We start from the raw sequence: 18,722 nt of genomic DNA, 5'->3' as shown, positions 1-18,722 counted from the left end.
GGCACTAAGCTGTGTCTGATTTCCTTGTGGAACCCTTCTGAAAATCAGTCTGCAGAAAATTTTGTTTCTGGGATTGTTTCTAGTTACAAGCAGTAGAAAAGGAAATGGGATGCAGGTCTTGAAGACAGGAACGGGGGAATTGTGGGATTGATGCAACCAGAATTGCGTTACTTACGGCCTTCAGCGTACAACTAAGTCCCAAACATGTTGCCGAAAGTTGAGCTGGAGGTGAGCTTCCAGGCTTGAGCTGGGCTGCTGCTGGAGCTTCAGCTAAGAGGTTTGCAGCATAGCTGTGCAGTGTGCATGGGCGTGAGAGTAACCGATAAGTCTGTAAGTGTAGACAGAGCCTCAGCTGATCACAGAGGCTCTTCTGTCTCAGGAGTGTGGAGAGTTTTATCTGAATCACTGTAATGTACTACCGTGGTCTGAGGTGTAATTTCAGTGAGATGTAATGCTCACTCTAGCTTGTTTTCAAAAGTAAGTGAAAATGCCTTTCAAACAGAAATACCAAAGGTTATAGTTTGCTTTACAGCAGGGGTTGGTGTTGTTGGGCAGAGTGCCAAAAAACTTGCAACACCTACTTGTAAGATGGCGTGCCAGGCAAACAAAAGAAGGAGAGGGGTGGGGGAACTTGGCTGGATGCATAGTATATTATTATGGTTAATAAACATAAATATATATTTTTTGCAGTAAATACCAAATTAAAAAAAATACCAGAACTAACAACCTGGTGACAGTAAGTAGAAGTTCACATAGTACAAATACAAAGAGAAACAGGTGGATATTTTTTCCCTTTGTTATTCTGCTTTTTTTTTTACTTTGAGTGCATTGGGATGTCACTTTGATATGCAGGCAGCCAGGAGGCTGCAAACGGCTGCACCTGGGTCCACCGAGCCCCGGCCTGGCTTGTTGCTGGTGTCCTGTGTGCACGCGGCTCAGGGCATGTGGCAGGGGAGCCAGAAGGGCCTAATCCTTGTTGTGGCAGCACAGTCCTGGTCCCCCGTATGCATTCTGTTCCAAGGGACGCATTCACTTGCCACTGGCACTGGGCCAGGCCAGGGCTGCACGGACCCCAGCGCAGTTGCTTGCAGACTCCTGTCTGCCAGCCACAGCCAGCCCAGGCTCTGAGCAGGCCCCTGCCACCTGGCACAGAAGTTTTACTCCGATAAAACCTTGAGTCTGAAACAACTTTTCTGAAAAGAGCTGGCATGCCAAGCAAAACGTCTTCATGTGCCGGGGGTTGCTGACCCCTGCTTTCTAGATTAGCAACCTACATGTTTTAAAACAGAAGTGTCTGTAGTTCAGTAGAGGAGGGAACTTCTTTCAGAAATGGCAGACTTATTATTTTCCTTTTAGTTAGTGTTGACTATTTTTATGATATAGTTTCATAATTTGGCTATAAAGTTCAAAATAACTGGAGAAAATGGTTTCTAATGGAACCTGTAGTTATTGGATGCTGCTTCTATAATGAAGTCTTTAAAAATTGATAAAGTAATCTAACTTTTACAATATCTGTTTTTCCATTTGCTGATGAGTGAGTCATGATCCATTAGCTTAAGTGCAAAACTGGCTATCAGGCAATGTTTAGTTTTAAGTCAGGTTTTTGCACATACTCCCCAGTGGAAGGTGAGATCTCTGGATATCTCTTATGAAGTGTCCTGCACCTTTCAGAACTCAGCCTGCAATTTCAGTGCCTCAGTTCTTCCATTTCTAAGGCTGCAAACAGACATGGCCCTTGTTGCACCAGAAGTTTTGTGATGGCACTGAATGTGAGCAAACAGATGTCCTTGCCCCTCGTTGCACCCCAAAGTATTTGTGCAGCAATTCCTAGTAAGAGTGTGCTGCTTTATTGTGGAGGATGTCTGTTCACATATGACAAGATCCCCCCAGCCCAGGGATGCCCATGCTCTCCATCACCCAGCGCAGGCGATTCTGGAGTGTAAGTGTCACGCTGCAGAGCAAGGGAACTGCCTTGGGCTTCCCCACTCTGTGCTTCCAGATACATGCCCCAGTCTGGGGACAGGCACAGGAGCCTTTGTCCTGCAAGATCAGATCCCTGAACCTCAGGAGCACCAGGGGCCTGATCCTGTGGGATAATGGCCCTGCCTGACAGTTGTATCTAGCAATCAGGATCAGCTGTGCTGGGACACATCATGGCATAGCTGATCCCACACAAAAATGGCATCTGTTTCTATCTTAAATGGGATTAATAATGCTTGCCTACTACCATCACAAGACTGTTGTAAGGAATGATCATGCAGTTTAAATCCTACTTAGCATGAAAGATTTTGTATAAATGTATGGGGTCCTTATTTGAAAAACAAAGATACTAAAAAAATATGTGACACTTGCAAAACATGTAGGCTGCTGCAATGAGATGTTTGTCATCCCACAGCATTTTGATAAAGATAGCTGCAAAGTGGGATTTGACTGTACAACAGTTTCTAATACATTCACCTGTATTTATTTTGCTAGTGTTTTAATTCTCCAGCCTGGATGAGTTTTATTTCTCTTACACGTAGGAACCCATGCTGTGTGCAACCACTTTTTGTGACTAAATGCTTGGATACTTCAATATTCAAGGGCACATATAAACCTAAATAATTGGTACTCATTTAGTTTTTATATCATTCTTCTCAAAGAACACTGAAGGCACACTGCTGCATAAATCATGTGGGATGTCTCCACTTGTAAAAATGACTAGACATGTAAAATATAAAAGCCCAGTCAATGAGATTCGGATAGGAGCACAGAGACTACTGGATCCCAGTGAATGAACAGGGCCATAGTCCTGAGGGGCCTATAGCTTTCAAGGGAGGAACTTAGCCTTCTGTATTCAGAACTCATGTTCTGCAACACCAGAAAAATAACAGAAAAAAACTTATTCTTCTAGTTTTTCTTCACATGTACTTTGTTGGCAGAGAGATGGATTTAAATAATGAAATTTGCAACTGGAACAGGTAATGCGGTAAAGGTAATGGACCTATAATTGTATCAGGAACAGCTGTATCCCATGGATATTTTCCAAGTGAGAAGTAGGCTATACATCACATACAATACAAGAAGCTTTAAGCACTACTATCTTAGGTTGAACAGCCTTTTTCATCAAGGTAGCTTTCTTCTAATCTATGACCATTGGTAATGGTCTCATGAAAGGAGTATATTGACAGCATGCAACAGAGATGTAATACTATACCCATGGAAGGCTTATGTATATATCTCAGTTGAAAGATTTATTTACTCATAATTAAATCCTGGACCAGTAAGTCATGGCACAAAAGCTATAATTTCTTTTCCTACTTTTCAGAAAATCATTATTTTAAAAAACAAAGAGCTGGTTTGGGTCTGAGTGTTAATACGAAAGACAAAAAATTGAGCTAATAAATAATAATAAAAAAATCTTAAACATTCCTACTTTATATAGCATAGTGGTTGGTACTTGTGTTCACATATTTTAGAGAGAGCCTATGAGTGTATCTTACTGAAATAGTTTAGGGATACCACGGCAAAGATTAAATAAGAACAGTAGCTCACAATTCTGTTTCCAAATCCAAGCCTTTCTTGAGGATTGAAAAAAAATCCTTTCACATTTATCACATTCACTGATGGTAAAATTCATTTCTGGGCACAGACAGTAGAAGGTTTACGCACCTCCAGGTCTCAGTTAAGTCTCATTTATTTAGGAGGTGAATTTCACTGTGAGAGGTTTTATACAGAGTTGGATTCAGAAATACTTGTCATGACCCCCATATAGTACTGAAGACCCCAAAACTCTTATTGAAATCAGTGGGAGCTGAGGTGCTCATAGCATGTGTGAGAACCTCTGTTCTGCAAAGATGGGAGGGCTTGTGAACACAGAATTCAAATTATCTTGATAGATCAGAGACCTGGGCCCTGGACATCTGATTTTTAAATTCAGTAAGTTCAACTGCAAGGGTCCAACTATGGAAAAAAAACAAGTGAACAAATACAAGCATGGTAGGTGACTGGCTGGGGCCTTGTGGCTACTGAAAAGGATATGGGGGTTTTCAAGGATCACGGAGTCAATATAAGCCAGGAATGTCATGCAGTAACCAAAAAATAAATAAATAACATTGGGGGCTACATTAGCAGAACTATAGTATCTAAAGTAAGCAAAGAGATAGGACAGCTCTGCTTAGTGGTGCTTAAGCTTTATCTAGTTATAAACTACTGTATGCAGTTCTAGGGTGCACAGTTTAAGGGTGGGGAGAAACTGGAGAGGGTTCCAGATTTGAGCCACAAAGATGACAAAGGAGTTCGAATGTAAGCTGTTTCTGGACAGACTGGTAGAACTCAGTATGGCTTGTTTGGTAAAAAAGAGATCCAGGGGGCATGATAGTGGTTTTCAAATATTTAAAGGACTGCAGTAAAGAAGAGGGAAAACCACTGTTCTCTTTTGCTGCAGGGGGAAGGAGACAAGACAAGGAATTTAAACTGCAGCAAAACAGATTTAGATTATATATCAGGAATAACTTCTTTGTTGTCAAAAGTGTAGGACAGTGGAGAAAGCTACCCAGAGAGGTTGTAGAATCCGCTTCATCTGAGGTTTTCAAAAAGAGGCTGGATAAGCATTTCTGTGGGATAATATAGGACTAATGAATCCCACCCTTTGCTTCTTGCAGGATCTTCAAATCAAAGAGCAGAAAATGAACTTTGGGTATTGGTACGATCATCAATGTGTTTAGCTAAACCTCTTAATGTTCGGGGAAATGCTGAAGCCAGTCAGTGAGGTATATGGGTAATGACTGAAGCCCTATTTAACCAAAACTCCCCCTGAAGACCAGCAGGACTTGTCTATATGCCATTGTTGTTCAATGAATATTAACAAAGTGGTGTGCACCATGCAGACCTATGACTCACAGCTTTTCATTGAATTGTTCACGAGAAGACAAACAAGTTCTGCTGTTGTATATTATTTCAGGTAGCAGTACAAGTCTGAAGCAGTTTAAGAATGTGTTAGGGGTTATTGTGAAATAAATGTGTTCTGCAGTATGTGTTTTATTCAACAGTGTTTATATGTAGAGAAGAATTACCTACATTTATTTAATATTTTGTGATTTCTGTTTCTAGCAATCAGTGTTCTCTGCAAGAGTGAGAGTGTAAGGTAAAAATTAACTGGCAAATATTTAGGCATATGCAGAGCTTTGAAGACAATGTGAAATGTCAGTGTCATATAGCTGCATGAGAGGCTGAAACACAAGCAGTGTTATAGCTCCTGCTCCATTGGGTGTAGAGCCAGGCCAGTCTAGGAAGGCATCTCCCTACCACTGCATATACCCCCTGGGGACATGAGGGGACACATGCTCCCCAGCTTTGTGTGTAGGGCAGGGGTGGATGTGAGTTGCCCAGTGAGGCCTTGAGGCTCCATATCCTGCTGCCCTCCCCGCAGGAGCCCAACACCGCCACAGCGACAGGCCCTCTGCTCACACAGCAGCAGCTGGGGCAGTGGTGGCATGCACCCACTGCTTCTGGGCAGGCAGGGGTCACATGGATGGCACAGGGCTCCCAGGGGAAAGGCAGCAGGGCGGGAAGCCCTGAGCCTGCAGTGGTCATCCCACCCCTGCCCTGCTCAGCTCTGGTCCAGCTGTGCCACCGGTGGAGTTGGGGGGAGGTGGGCATGTGTCCCATCTCCCAGTTTGGAAAGGGTGATCACCCTACCCCTATGCAAATGCCCTAGCCACAGACTAAAAAAGGTGGGCACCCTTCCCCCATCCTCCTCCTCCAGCATCAGACACTTGCTACTCATGATTTCTCTTTGATTAAAGTTTTAGGACTTAGACAGTGATACGGACATGCCTGGGTGATTCTGTCCCTCTGATCTGAAGGGAAACACATGGTAAGCACAGTTACACACGTGCAAATAGAATCCAAGCTTTGTGTAAGTGCCAAATAATGCACCTATATGGCTGTGTAGGTGACATTTGTGCTTAAAGGTGAAACAGGTTTTATTTCTATGTGTTTAAATCACGCATCTATATTCCTCTGCATATTTTCTCCATTTTGGTAGCCTGCCCCTGTTTAGCGGACATAATCTGAGTTGCATTTTCTTCTCCCTCCTTCCTTGGGGCTGCCAGTTGTTGAATAGGTCTACATTTTGTTTGAACAGATTCAGAACTCCTGGTAATGACCATCAAAGTTTACGATGCCACCTGGGAATCATGGAAGTGTAGCATTGAGCCAACCATGCATCTGCCTTTTGGCTTGCAGCTTCCATACTCTATAGCTGGGGGTTGGGGAGGACCTAAAGAGGGGCATAGAGCATTACTGGTTCTTGGATTTCTTGGATTCTTGGATTTTCCAGGGCAGGGGGCCAGCAGGGAATAGGAGCTGCTCTGTTTACCAAGTCACCCCTTGGAATAACCAGGAACAACAGCCGCAAGCTGATAGAGAGTAGATTTAAGTTAAACATCAAAAATAACTTCTTCATGGTTAGGGTTGCCAGAATCTGGAATGGGTTTCCAAAGAAGGTACTGCTTTCTCCTACCTTGGGGGTCTTCAAAAAGAGACTGGACAAGCACCTGGCTGGGGTCACATGACCCCAGCACTTTTTCCTGCCACAGGCAGGGTGTCGGGCTTGATGCTCCATTGAGGTCCCTTCCGACCCTAGCATCTATGAATCTATGATGCCATTCTCCCAAGTTGGCCAGTTACAGCAAGTGTGCATCCCCTTTGCATTGTGGAAGCAACCCAGTGAGTGGGAGCCATCCTGCTTCAAGCAGGGCAGATGAGGATTGAGACTCTTCTCCAATACCTTTTGCACGAAGCCACATCAGGTCTCCAGTATTGTTTCAGTGGGCATCCTAAGGATTAAATTAGAAGCATAATTTAACTCGTAGATGTGTATTCTGCCAAGACATCTTCTGTTTAAATTATGTAAAATATGGGGCTAACTAGGGCACACATCCAGGAAGATGCAAGCCTACGTAACCATAAAAGGCAGCATTGCTAACCCATGAAACTGTACAAGAAGGTGCAGCCAACGATAAAGATTGGAGGTGTAGATTCAAGTTCCTAATAAAAAAGACTTTTATATCAAGTGAAAAGTTCAGCCTTTGTATAAGTTATTATTAAAAGGCTGTATTATAGCATTATCTAAACTAAACTCCTCACCGACAGGTTTCTCCCAATCATTGCTCAGTGTAATAATAACTGTTTTGATGACTGCCTAAGATTTTTATTTCAGGTGATGATATGGAAAAATATTGTTGTAACTTATAAACAAAATGAATGCTGTTAGCATGTGAAATGTCTGAGTGGAAAAGAACAGGAGCCTTGTATACTGCAATACAAGAAAACCCTGCTAAAACATGACTATTTTAAGTTGGTTTTTAATGTGATCTGAAGTAAAATAGGATGGTGTTAATTAAAGAAGCAACAGAATACTGTCCTGGAGATGTGACTTAGTGACTAACTCCCACTTGACTTTCAAAAAAATTACCAATTTGGTAAACATGTGATGCTTTAATGCACATTAGCCTAAGTTAATGCATATTGAGAGCATGTGTCTACACATGTACACCCTTAACGCACATTAAAAATGGAAAATTTTTACCATGTCCTGCAGATGCAGAAATCAAGTTTAGGCTTGGATAGTTAAAGTGCATGAACACATGTAGACGTGTTAAAGTGCATTAACGCTGTGTGTGTAGACTGACTTAGGACTAACTTTAGTCCCAAGTCAGTCCACACATAGCATTAATGTGCTTTAATGTCTGCACACATAGACGCCTGCCTAAATCTGCTTAATGCACGTTAAGCTATTGCACATTAAATTTAGGAACACTTAAATGCACATGTAGACATGCTCTAAGTATACTATTAAACACTGGGGGGGGTTAAAGTTTATCATACCTGTTTATTTCCTACGCTATGTGAAAACATTGGATACTTTAAGCAAAAATGCCATTAAAACTTTGCCATTGTTTGCCCCCCAAATAATACAATTCAAAATATTTTTGTGAAATGGCACTATTGCCATTAAAACTTGCAAAAGTCTTTTCCATGAAACAAATTAGAAATGTCATGTTTTACATAAAATTTGATCTTCATCTAACCACAACTTCTGATTTGAAATATTGAAAGTTATGTTGTTTGTTTTCTTGAAAACAAGGCTTGTACTTGATAACAGTCCTATTCAAGGGCAGGGGGGAACATTGTATTGTGCAGATTTTATATACTTGAACAGATACGTGACTTTGAAGGAAGAGAACTTTGCATCTGACAAGGTTTTCCAAATTCTTACAGCTCTGGTCTCTCTAGTGACAACAAAGCTTATAAAACTTAATAATGACACAGTAGACAAAAGCTCAGTCTTTCCAAGGACCTGGATTGAGATTTGAAAGCAAAGGACAAAACTTTCAGTCATAGCTGCTTGTACAGTAAATGGAGTGAATCAAGAACATTTAGTACAGAAGACTTATGGCTTGATTTGCTGATACTTGCCATAGTCCTGAACTCCTTGGACAAGGCCTCCTGCCCTTCAGTCTGACTATTTTGGTCCCTTTTCACCAAATAATATGAACTGTCCTCAGGAAAAAGCATGAAAAACAGATTCTGTTTTAGTACAGGATATATTTTGCTTATTCCTTAAATACAAGTATTTGAGGTAAATTTTCCCCATAAACATAAGTTTCTACTTCTTCATGATTTCACTAAGGAGTGCACAGCCCATAAGGGGGCAGGAGAAAAAAGCCATGCTGCCAAGAATTGGGACTTTGAAGTTATACTCTTTTAGAAACAAAAGGCAAACTGGAGGTTTCTTCCAATACGGAAGCCAGAAGTTAGGTTCTGATGATTCTCATGCACTTTATCTTGCTAGACATCAAACATTGCCCAAAGTCCCAGTCCTGGGATCATTTACACATGTACTCATGTAAGTAGTCTCTGCATTTAGTGTACAAATAGAGTTTGCCAAAGGTTTGGCCTAAATTTAAAGCATGGACTTGTTTCATATATCAAAGATGTGAACCGTTCCCCCAGTGCAGGATATGATCCTGTTCTTGCAGTTTCTGAAGGGCAGAATGAGGGGTTAATGCATTTGCTTTGGCTTTCTGGAAATTCGGGATCAGAACTGAATTCTGTAAATGTAGAAAGAACTGGCACCGCTGGCACCCTTGGGGTCATTTTCTTCAAGCCCAAGAAACCCGAAGTTTATCTCAATACAGTTCATTGTGACTGATGTTCTCTGCGCCAGGGAAGCTTGGTATGAAGTAGAGAAGTGGTTTAGGTCAGTGCTGTACTCCATTGAGTTTAAATTCATAATTAATCCACTTTCATTTCGAAGAGTGTTGAAAAAGAAAAGTGAAAGTTGGACTATGGATCAAAGGGGGAATTGACTTTAGTCCAGAGGCCCAGCTGTCGTTTTGTGGAGCTTTGCTATTTTTCCTCTACAAACCACATTGTGAAACAGAGTTTCATGCTATAAAATGGGCCTGTACTCACGCCTGTGTGGAGCAGAAGAAATAGAGCACCGACACACGCACGACATTGCCGTGGAGTGCTGAGCACCCAGAGCAGTTCGAAAGTTTGTCTGTCACAAATCTGGTTGTCTCACAAGGGCATGCTGCTGTTTGCTTACCGTGTGATGGTTCAACAGCACCTGTCTGAAGAGCCAAAGAAAACAAGTTTCTCCAGAGTATGGTTAATGTTGCACGCTCCAGAATTATGCACAGGAACAGATCTACAAAGTGCCAAAAAAACAGTTAAGTATGATGAGCTTGACCTTTCTTTGCATGTTCAAATGGTTCTTCATTAAGGGAAGTATAATGCTTCAGATAAACAAGGCAAAAGAATCACTTTGATTATATTAAATTCTGTAAATGAAGTTTACATGTTGTATTTATAACATTTATTTCCAGCAGTTCCTCTCATATCTGAACATAAGAAATGTGTTTTCTCAGCTTTAGATTAAAAAGATAACATTGTTCTGTTACTTTCATTAAAACAGCATTCTTCTTCGCTGGCTTACTGCATTGTATTCTCCAGCATTTAATCCTAAGGCTTTCTATAAAGAACTTTAACAGGAGGTCTGGCCCGGGCTGATGTTTGAGGAATGCTCACAACTGAAGCTTTGCCTCTTTGTTTGACTGTATTTAGACTTGTAATTTTTTGATAGTCCAGTTCTCTTAGTGAATAGCTGTGCAACCACTTGCATAATGCTAGTTTGAATGTACTACATGTACTCAAAAAAGGACCAAGAAACGGCTACTTACAGAGGGGCTTTCAAACCAAGGACCTCTTGGAAAAGAGGACATCTAAACTAAAAGCAATTTACCTGGCCAGTTATTTTCTTTGTTCCTGCTGCTATTGCTAATTATTGCCAGTTACTTTCTTTATTCCTGCTGCTATTGCTAATTATTGGACATGTTTCTAGTTGGAGAAGCTAGGCTTTATTCCTCTGTAGCTAGGCTTCCTTTCTTCTCCAGTCCTGCCTCAGCCATAATGCTTTGAAGAGGAACCAGCTGGTACAAGCAGCTGCAGAAACAGTAGAAAGAGGGACTGATGTTGTAGCAGAAAGAGAATAAACCAGGGTCCAGCTGGTGCTAGCCCTCTTCCTCCCCACCTCAGCCCACATAACTGGCCACATAACTGTCCAAGGGAGAACCCCATCTTGCTTCTCCCTCCCTTCATTCCCATCATGTGAGTGTGGGGGGAAAACTCCAGAGAGACACCAACCAGAAACTGCAGCCAGGAAGAGCATCGGCAGAAACTGCCAAGCTGGGACATCAGATTCCTAGAGAATTATTAGGAACCATTTTGACTGGATTTTTTTGTACAGTTTTGATAGGGCAGACAGCCAACGCTTTGTCACCTCCTTCCTTAGCTGCACCGCACACCTGCCAAACGTTCCTTCTCTCCTGCCATGCCACCCCTATCATTTTCTTTCTGTCCCCTTTTTCCTCACTTTTTTCACTTACCTTACCCCCTCCTACCTAAACTCACTCTTTCCTCTTTCCTTCTCATCTCCCCCACAAAGTAGACCATGATGTTTGCAGCCATCTCTCTGCTTATGTGTGTATTCTACCTGGTCATTAGTTTAAAAAGTTTTGATTAAATTATTTGCAAAATCATTTTGATTTTGATTGATGTTTTCAGGGGAAAATAGTCTACAACTTTTCATTTTGGAACATTTTCATTTGGGAAATTTTGATATTTTGTGCTGAAGCTGTGCTTGAAAATATATCATGCTTTTATTTTTATATTATTGTTGTTTTTACATGTCACTGTTGTTCAACAGTAATGGTACATAATGTTTATAGCTAACATGTCATATGATGTCATAATATAATAGTTGAAAAATTTCTTTTATTGTAAAAGTGTAAAAGGCAGCCATAATTAAATAGTTTGAAACATTTTACCTTCTTTTCTAGATTGAATGGCTGCAGTTTCTGTTATGATAAGTGTCAAGGCATCAAATTTTCATTTCATGTGATACTTGATCTAGAAAAGAAGAAAAGATGTTTCTGGACTTGTCTCTGGGGGGATGACCAGGAAAATTAATCCAACATAACTTTTGACATGTGTTAGTTATGCTGCCTTTCCCTTCTGTATGAATTTCTTATTAAGAACCAAAATGGCTTTAATTTGGTTATATTCCTTCATTTTGGAAAAGATTAACCATGCAGCAATTTGACCTGATTTATCTAATCCAATCTAAGGCCATGCTTTCAGTTAATTTTGGGCTCTTCATGTTTAAATAAAATAGCATATTAATAACATATTAATCCATTTTGTCATATTATGTCAGTGGTAATAGTGCATTTATATGACAGAATTAGTCAAAATATTGTAAAAGTAATAGTAAAAACATTGAATACAATTCAAAGCAAAATCAAAATTCTAAAATGAAATCTTGAAAGGTTAAGAAATCTGGCATTAAATTTTTCTAAGGGTGAATTCTTGTAATTCCTTTTCATGGGAAATTTCAGCAATATTTATTTTTATTTAGAAGGAAAGTAACTTTTAAAACATCAGCATTCCCTCCAAGTAAAAATTGCAAGTTATGGCTCTTCTCCCACCCTATGTCAGAATTATGTATTCCTATTGGAGCCCCCTAGAACAGGGACCATCTTGATAGTTCCTAGCATAATACAGCTCTATTCTTGTCCTTAATTCTACTATGTAATAAATAGCATAAAGAATTGATGAATAATTATTATTATAATTTGACTGGAAATGGTGGGTGTAACAGGCTGTATGCATATGCCTCAGAGGCTACAGCACAGCTGCAAGCAGTAAGGCACTGATTGCAGGCTTGTCTGGAGGAGTGGGCCAGTTGTGGAGAATAATTAGCCCTGAGGAAGTTAAAGGCTCCAGGGGGGAATGGAGCTGGAGAGGACTGAAAGAACTGAGGGAGAGAGGAAGCTATCAGGCTAGTGGATGCAACACCGAGCCAGGGTATGCTCTCAAGGCACATCCCGACAAGCACACATCTGTGGTTTGTGGCTCCTCAAAGCAGTTTGAAGCACAGAAAACTGCATGCAGCATATGTGCACCATTTACCATGCTGCTAATTTGCAGCACGGTAGGTTTTTTGACACTGGGAGATCCAAGTATCAAATGCAGTGATTCTTCAAAGAACAGCTGACCACCTTGAGAGAAGAGCAACAAAGTGCCCTCCAAGAGAGGGATATGGCTTTCCTGAAGCTCCAAGTATTCCAGCAAGCAAAAGAGGAAGAGCTGGCAGAGCACTGACCACCCAGCTGCAAACCTGGGAGAAAGCCAGGGAAACTAGCTAAACCTCTGCAGAGGACATGCAAGGGAGAAAACTGAACTAAGCCAGAGGTTCCAAGACCTGCATGCCTGAGTTCATGAGCTCACCATGAGGTGCTGGTAGAGGAAGGCCCAGGCAGAAGGACCCACGCTGGTGGAAGCTCAGTTCTGAGAAGTGGAGAACAAGCTGAAAGAAAGTCCATGGAAGCCTTCAGAAAAAGAGAAGCCTGATGCACTAGAAATGAAACTACCAGAAGCCACTGCTGAGAGCACAAAGCTCCCAGAGACAGCATCAAAGGAAAAGCAATGTGCAGCTGACAAAGTAAGGGACCTCAAGTTGGGGGCTAGGTACAAGCAGGAAACAGAAGAAGTTATGAGCAGTATGCATGCATAATGTGACCAGTACCAAGCCGCCCTGGCTGAGACAAAAAGAATACTCCAGGCATTGCAAGAGAGGGTAGAAAAGGAGGAAGAGACCTGGACAGCAAAACTGACTGTATTTGAAAAGGAACTTAAAGTCCTATCCCCAAGTGCAATCTCTAAAAGAGGCTGTGGAGGAGATGAGAAAGGAGCTGGTGGAACTCATCCCCCAGTATGAGTAGGAGCCTAGCAACTTCATGATTTCATGGTTTTCACAGAAACCACGAATTGTGTAGGTCCCCCATGAAAAATCTTGGCTCCTGTGAAAAAGCACAGGGACAGTTAAAAAGTGGGAATGCAGCAGCAAGCCAGCGGGGATGGGAGGGGAAAGGCAGCTGCAAACAGAAAAGAGAGGGAAGTCCTGGCATCCTGGAGCACTAGGGTGAGGGAGGGAGATTGGCTGAGGGACCCTGGAAGTCCTGCCCCTCCCCAGAGATTGACAGATGGTCATCTGTCAATCTGGGGAGGGGCAGGACTTCCCGGGCCCAACATGCCTCTGATTGGCCTAGGGGTCCCAAATTCCCATCCCTCCCTGGAGATTGACGGGGGGGGCACCGCACTCCGCTGCAAAAATGGCATTTGACACTGCACCAGGACTGCAAAATCTTGTGGCAGCATCTGTGAATTAGGTACGTCCCTAAGTATGAGGTCTCTCAAGAGGAGACATTTAAGTTACCAGAGCAGGTAAAGTCTGAGTGACACCACTATGAACAGAGAGTCAGAGGTGGTGGCCTTGAAGAGCCAGGTCTTATAATTAGAGGCAGATTTAGAAGGCGCCAAAGTGAAGTCACAGCAACAGAAAGACATACAAAGCTCTCCTGGTGGGTGGGGATGGGGGAAAGGGACTGAGCAGAAAAGTGAAGCCCACTGGAAAGCAGACGGCTCAAACCCCAAGAGAGGTATGCCACTTGAAAGGGCGTGGGGTGGTAGTCTTACCGGTGTAGTTCCTCGGCAGTGGGCTTGTTAATACAGTTGGACTAATGATGAGCCTCTGATCTGGGGAGGTATCCCCATGGGGGTGCTGGGAAGAATAGGGCTCCCAGGATGGGGGCCAAGAGACTGTTTAAGGGACAATCCCCTAGAGCAAAAGAGAAAGAGGGGAGCAAACCTAGCAGGGCATGAACAAGGATGGGGAAGCTGCAGGATGTAGAAGAAGGCCTGCAGGTCATGCTGGAGACCAGTGGACCAGAGCAGATCAGACCAGTAGACCAATGCTGGAGACTGCAAGTGGAATCCCACCGATGAACAAAAGCCAGAGGCAAGCATCAGGAATGACTCTCCTCAGACAACCAAGGAGGAGCCAAGACCAGGGAAGAAACCAGCAACAATACCTGCTGCAACTGTGGAGAAAAACCCAGATTTCGTACACAGGGGTAAACCATCCTGAAGGGCCAGTCAGTTAGGGGCCATGATTTTTCTGAGCAACCTCTGCTTCAAAGTTGGCTGAAGAGAACTGAAGCAAGTACTCCAAATGGCAGGAGCAGTAAGGTATGCAGATGTTTGGAGGACCAGAAAAGGGAAAAATCAGGGCATGGGAAGAGTTAACTTTGAATGCCCCAATGAAGCCACCAAGGGTGTGCAAAACAGGCCCTACTTGATTCAGATTCGGCCCAAATCAAGGACAGTGATTCGATTAGTTGATTTGGACCACTGTCCCTGATTCAATTTGGTCGAATCTGAATCTGAAGATTCGATGCTGATAAAGAGAATCAGCGATTCGGACATAGACGTAGCTTTAAAAGTTTTTTCTACATACCTCTGGGTAGCCGGCGACTCATGAATGCTTCAATGCGTGGAGTGTTCCACAGAAGTGTGTGTGGTGGGGGGGCCTCCATGCGCTCAGTAGCAAACCCAGAAGTGGACTGGAAGTATTTCCAGTCCACTTCCAGGTCCACCGGGGAACATGCTGGCCCTCCCCCATGCCCCTCCCTGCTCAGCAATTGGCTGCAGGGGGACCCCAAATGCCCCCCCCCAGACCCAGGAGGCACCAGTCACTGAGCCAGGGAGGTGTAGGGGTTCCCAGCATGCTCCCCAGTGGATCTGGAAGTGGACCAGAAGTGCTTCTGGTCCACTTCTGGATTTGCTACCGAGCACGCTGAGGAGCCCCCCGTGCTTCTGTGGAACACTCCATCCGCCCCAGCACTGCAGCATTCACAAGCCGCCTGCTACCTAGAGTTATGTAGAAAAAACATTTAAAGCTGTGTCTATGTCTGAATTGCCAAATCTTTCCGAATCTCTCCAAATCGATTCAGAGAGATTAAAGGGTCTCCTAATCCGATTCGGATTCAGAGATTCAGCCACCAAATGAGGCCAAATCTCTGCCGAATCAAATCAGGGACTGAAGCTTCGCACAGCCCTAGAAGCCATTCATGCAGTGGCCATGTTCAGTAAGGGGCATTAAGGGGCAGGCCCATCCAGGTAAAGATGGACCAAGAGGCCGCTTCTTACGGAGACTGTCCAACAGAGGCCTGGGTGGGGCCACAATTGCCTTGGGACTTAAGGAACTTTGGGGTAAGATATGGACTTGGGGAAAAACTCATCACAGTCCTCTGAGAGAGCAAGACTTAAGGTGGAGGTCTGGCATATGGAAAGATATGAAGGACTGTGCTTGCTACAAGCGGTATGAGTGGCAAGGCAGTCTGGGGCTAGGCAGAAGGGGCCCACAGGAGCAAGTAACTAAGGCCTCAGACAGGAATGCTCAATAAACTTTACCTATGCTGTTGGTAAGAGTACCAAAGGGCCATGAACCACCTGTAAGTTTTAAGAAAGGGATGTGAAGTTTGCTTGCTCCTGTTATAGCAGAGAGCAGCCTTGCCCTGAGCCAGATTTCCTCTCTTGGGCTGAAGGGGTGGAAGATGTGGAGGTGGTAAAGAAATTGAAGAGGGTTCCCCACTTGGGGGAAGGTTGTTTAACAGGCAGTATGACTCAGGGGCTGCAGAACAGCTGCAGGCAGTAAGGCACTGATTACAGGCTTGCCAGTAGGACTGGGCCAGCTGCAGAGAATAATTAGCTGGCCCAAAGGAAGTTAAAGGCTCCCGGGAAAGGGAGCTGGAGAGATCGAAGAAGGACTGAGAGAGCGTGAAAGTGAGCAGCTGCAACACTGAGCCAGGGCACACTCTAAGGGTCTGGGAAAGGACCACAGTGTGTGTTAACCTTTTATTGTTTATGTAAATATTTATTTTGTGATTTGAGCTGTTTCCTGTGAGGCAAGCGTGCCCAAAAAATAAAGACTGTGTTAAGTGAGCAGCTAACCTGCTAGAGTGGATAAGGTTCTTTGCCTTGTGTTGTGCAAGTCAGACTGGATAATCATTAATTGGCCCTTCTGGCTTCGAAATCTGTGTGACATCAGAGTGACTTTGGAGGGAAATACCATTTTCATGTTGGGAAGACAATGTGAGGGAGTAGTCATGCCATCAGTGCATGAAATCGCTTCCTTATGGAAGCAATTAGGAGTTCCAAAACAAATCCGTAGTAGAATATAGCCGTAAGCTTTGTTGCATGATAAAGTAAATAGAAGCTGGAAAATGTATCTTTAAACAAAACAATCTGAAATCAAAAACAATGGTCCCACACTTTTAAATATGTCTTGTTCATGCAGTCCCATTTCAAATGGGGCTCCAACGGAAAAGTTGTATAATTAAAAAAAATAAGCAAACCACTGCCAGATAGGCTGGGACTCCAGGACTGGAACTCATAGTTTTCAGGCTTCTTTTAGGAGTTCTTGGAGGTAGACAGTTTGGGTTATCACTATCCCTGGTATAACTCCATTAAATCTCCAAGTCCAGATGAATCTGGCATCTGATTTCTATTCTGGTAAAACAGGGATTATGAACTATTTTGCTAAACTCCACCCTTGAGCTACTTTTTTGCCTTGTGTCACACCCAGGTGATTAGTTTCAATCTTTGATACCTGGGATGTAAATGTATATTTCTGCTGTATTCAACACTGTATTATGCAAGTAAACACATGGGTGTACACACACACATGCAGTTCATTTATCTCAAAATTATTTGGCTGCTAGGTGTTATGCTATTGGCAAAAAGATTTATGATTCTCATTAGCTTTCCTGCAATGGTGCTGAACACTAGAATACCCTGATAACCTGGCATTACTATTGCTCACGTGTTCCATACACTACCCAGAATGTCCTTGTTGCTACCTGTATACTCTGTTTTTTCTCAAACTGTTAAATGAGAGAAGATACTACAACTAATTGACACAGTGACGCTGGTTGTTTTATATCTAATTGGTCTTCTTTTCTGAAAGATAAACTGTCCAGTGAACTTTGGATAAGTTATTTGTTCATGAAGAGAACATGAAAAGGGTATGACCTGTGGAAGGACAACAAGAAAGATTTATTTTGGTAGGCACTGTGCTTTTCTGTCAGTCATCTAGTCTTAGTATACTACTGAGAAAGGTAAAATGCATCCCATATTGTTGGGGGGGGGAGGTCGGGGTTTGGGTGCTGATGGGTACACAGTAGTATGATGATTTTCTCTATTTCTCCCATTTTTGTAAATTTTATTTTATTTAGGCATTTTTGTGAAAAGGTATGAAGCCAAATTAACCTGTGGTTTTAAAGTATTTTAATTGCATTAAAGTCAATAAGGTCATGTCACCTTAAACCAATAATATATTTTGTCTCTGATTTTTTTGCCAGGAAAATAATAGTAATTTTTTTTTTCTTTTTAACATGACTTTCTAACATGACTTTCTTCTTGTAGATAATGGATTGATCAGATATTCATGAACACCAGTATCAAGAAATCTCATTCGCATAAATGAATTGAACAGGTAAGATGATGAATTTTTAATTTATTTGACTCCATGAACATAGTATTAACACAGTTATAGCACAGTAAAATAATTACTGAAGGATCAGGCTTTGATGAATACTAAAAGTGGATTGACTTAGAATTTGACCAGCTGTTTGTAAAGTTCAGACTCTATAACTTATGCCTACGTTTCTTTCCTTTATAGAAGGAAGTGCTCTGAAAGCTGAAATCACACACTTAAAGGCTAGAGACAGACATTACACAAACCGGTTTAAGTGATCAGAAACTGGTTTAAACCTGTAACAGAACAGATGTTCAGTGCACATAAACCACTTTGAAAATGGCTGAAACCAGTTTGAGATAAACCTGGTTGAATGTAATATTAGACTTAACTGATATGGGTGAATCTGATTTATGTAATGTCTGTCCCAGACCCCTTGCTGGTTTAAGTTAAACCAGGTTACCCCAGCATGCTCTCTGGGCTGAGCGGGGCTCTCTGTTCCATGGCTGCATCCCCAGCAGTCTCTGCAGGCATCTGCCTGGCTTCCCCCTGCTCCCCACTTCCCCTCCCCACTCTCTGCTAAGCAGGCATTTCCCTGTCCCTCACAGGCACCTCTCAGCATTAGCTAGCAGACCCCTGGCTACCTCCAGAGCTGTGGCAGATGGACAAAGGGAGAATTGACAGGTAGCTGGTAATGTCCCTCTGTTGTTTTCTTAGTGGGCTGATAAACACTGAGTTAGGGGTGACAAACATTCCCTGCTGGGGGGGAGGGGAACCCCTACCTAATCATAGC

General features: G+C 42.7%; 1 protein-coding gene across 7 annotated transcripts in view; it reads left to right on the top strand.

Annotated features, from left to right (window-relative positions):
- The window catches only part of PRLR (prolactin receptor), a 145,805-nt gene that overhangs the window by 76,379 nt on the left and 50,704 nt on the right, over positions 1-18,722 (top strand). For 5 of the 7 annotated variants that reach the window (XM_019531945.1, XM_019531943.1, XM_019531941.1 and 2 more), the window contains one exon: positions 17,878-17,947. The gene's annotated coding sequence lies outside the window, so the exon portion shown is untranslated. Of the gene's footprint in view, positions 1-1,679; positions 1,691-6,674; positions 6,678-17,551; positions 17,571-17,877; positions 17,948-18,722 lie in introns of those variants that run through there. The other 2 variants (XM_019531944.1, XM_019531946.1) reach the window with 2 other exon arrangements.

Source organism: Crocodylus porosus, unplaced genomic scaffold (genome assembly GCF_001723895.1).
Source record: "Crocodylus porosus isolate Cpor-Errol unplaced genomic scaffold, CroPor_comp1, whole genome shotgun sequence".
In the NCBI taxonomy this organism is placed as follows: Eukaryota; Metazoa; Chordata; order Crocodylia; family Crocodylidae; genus Crocodylus; species Crocodylus porosus.
Note: the sequence above shows the minus strand (reverse complement) of the source record. Positions and strands in the feature narration are given on the sequence as shown.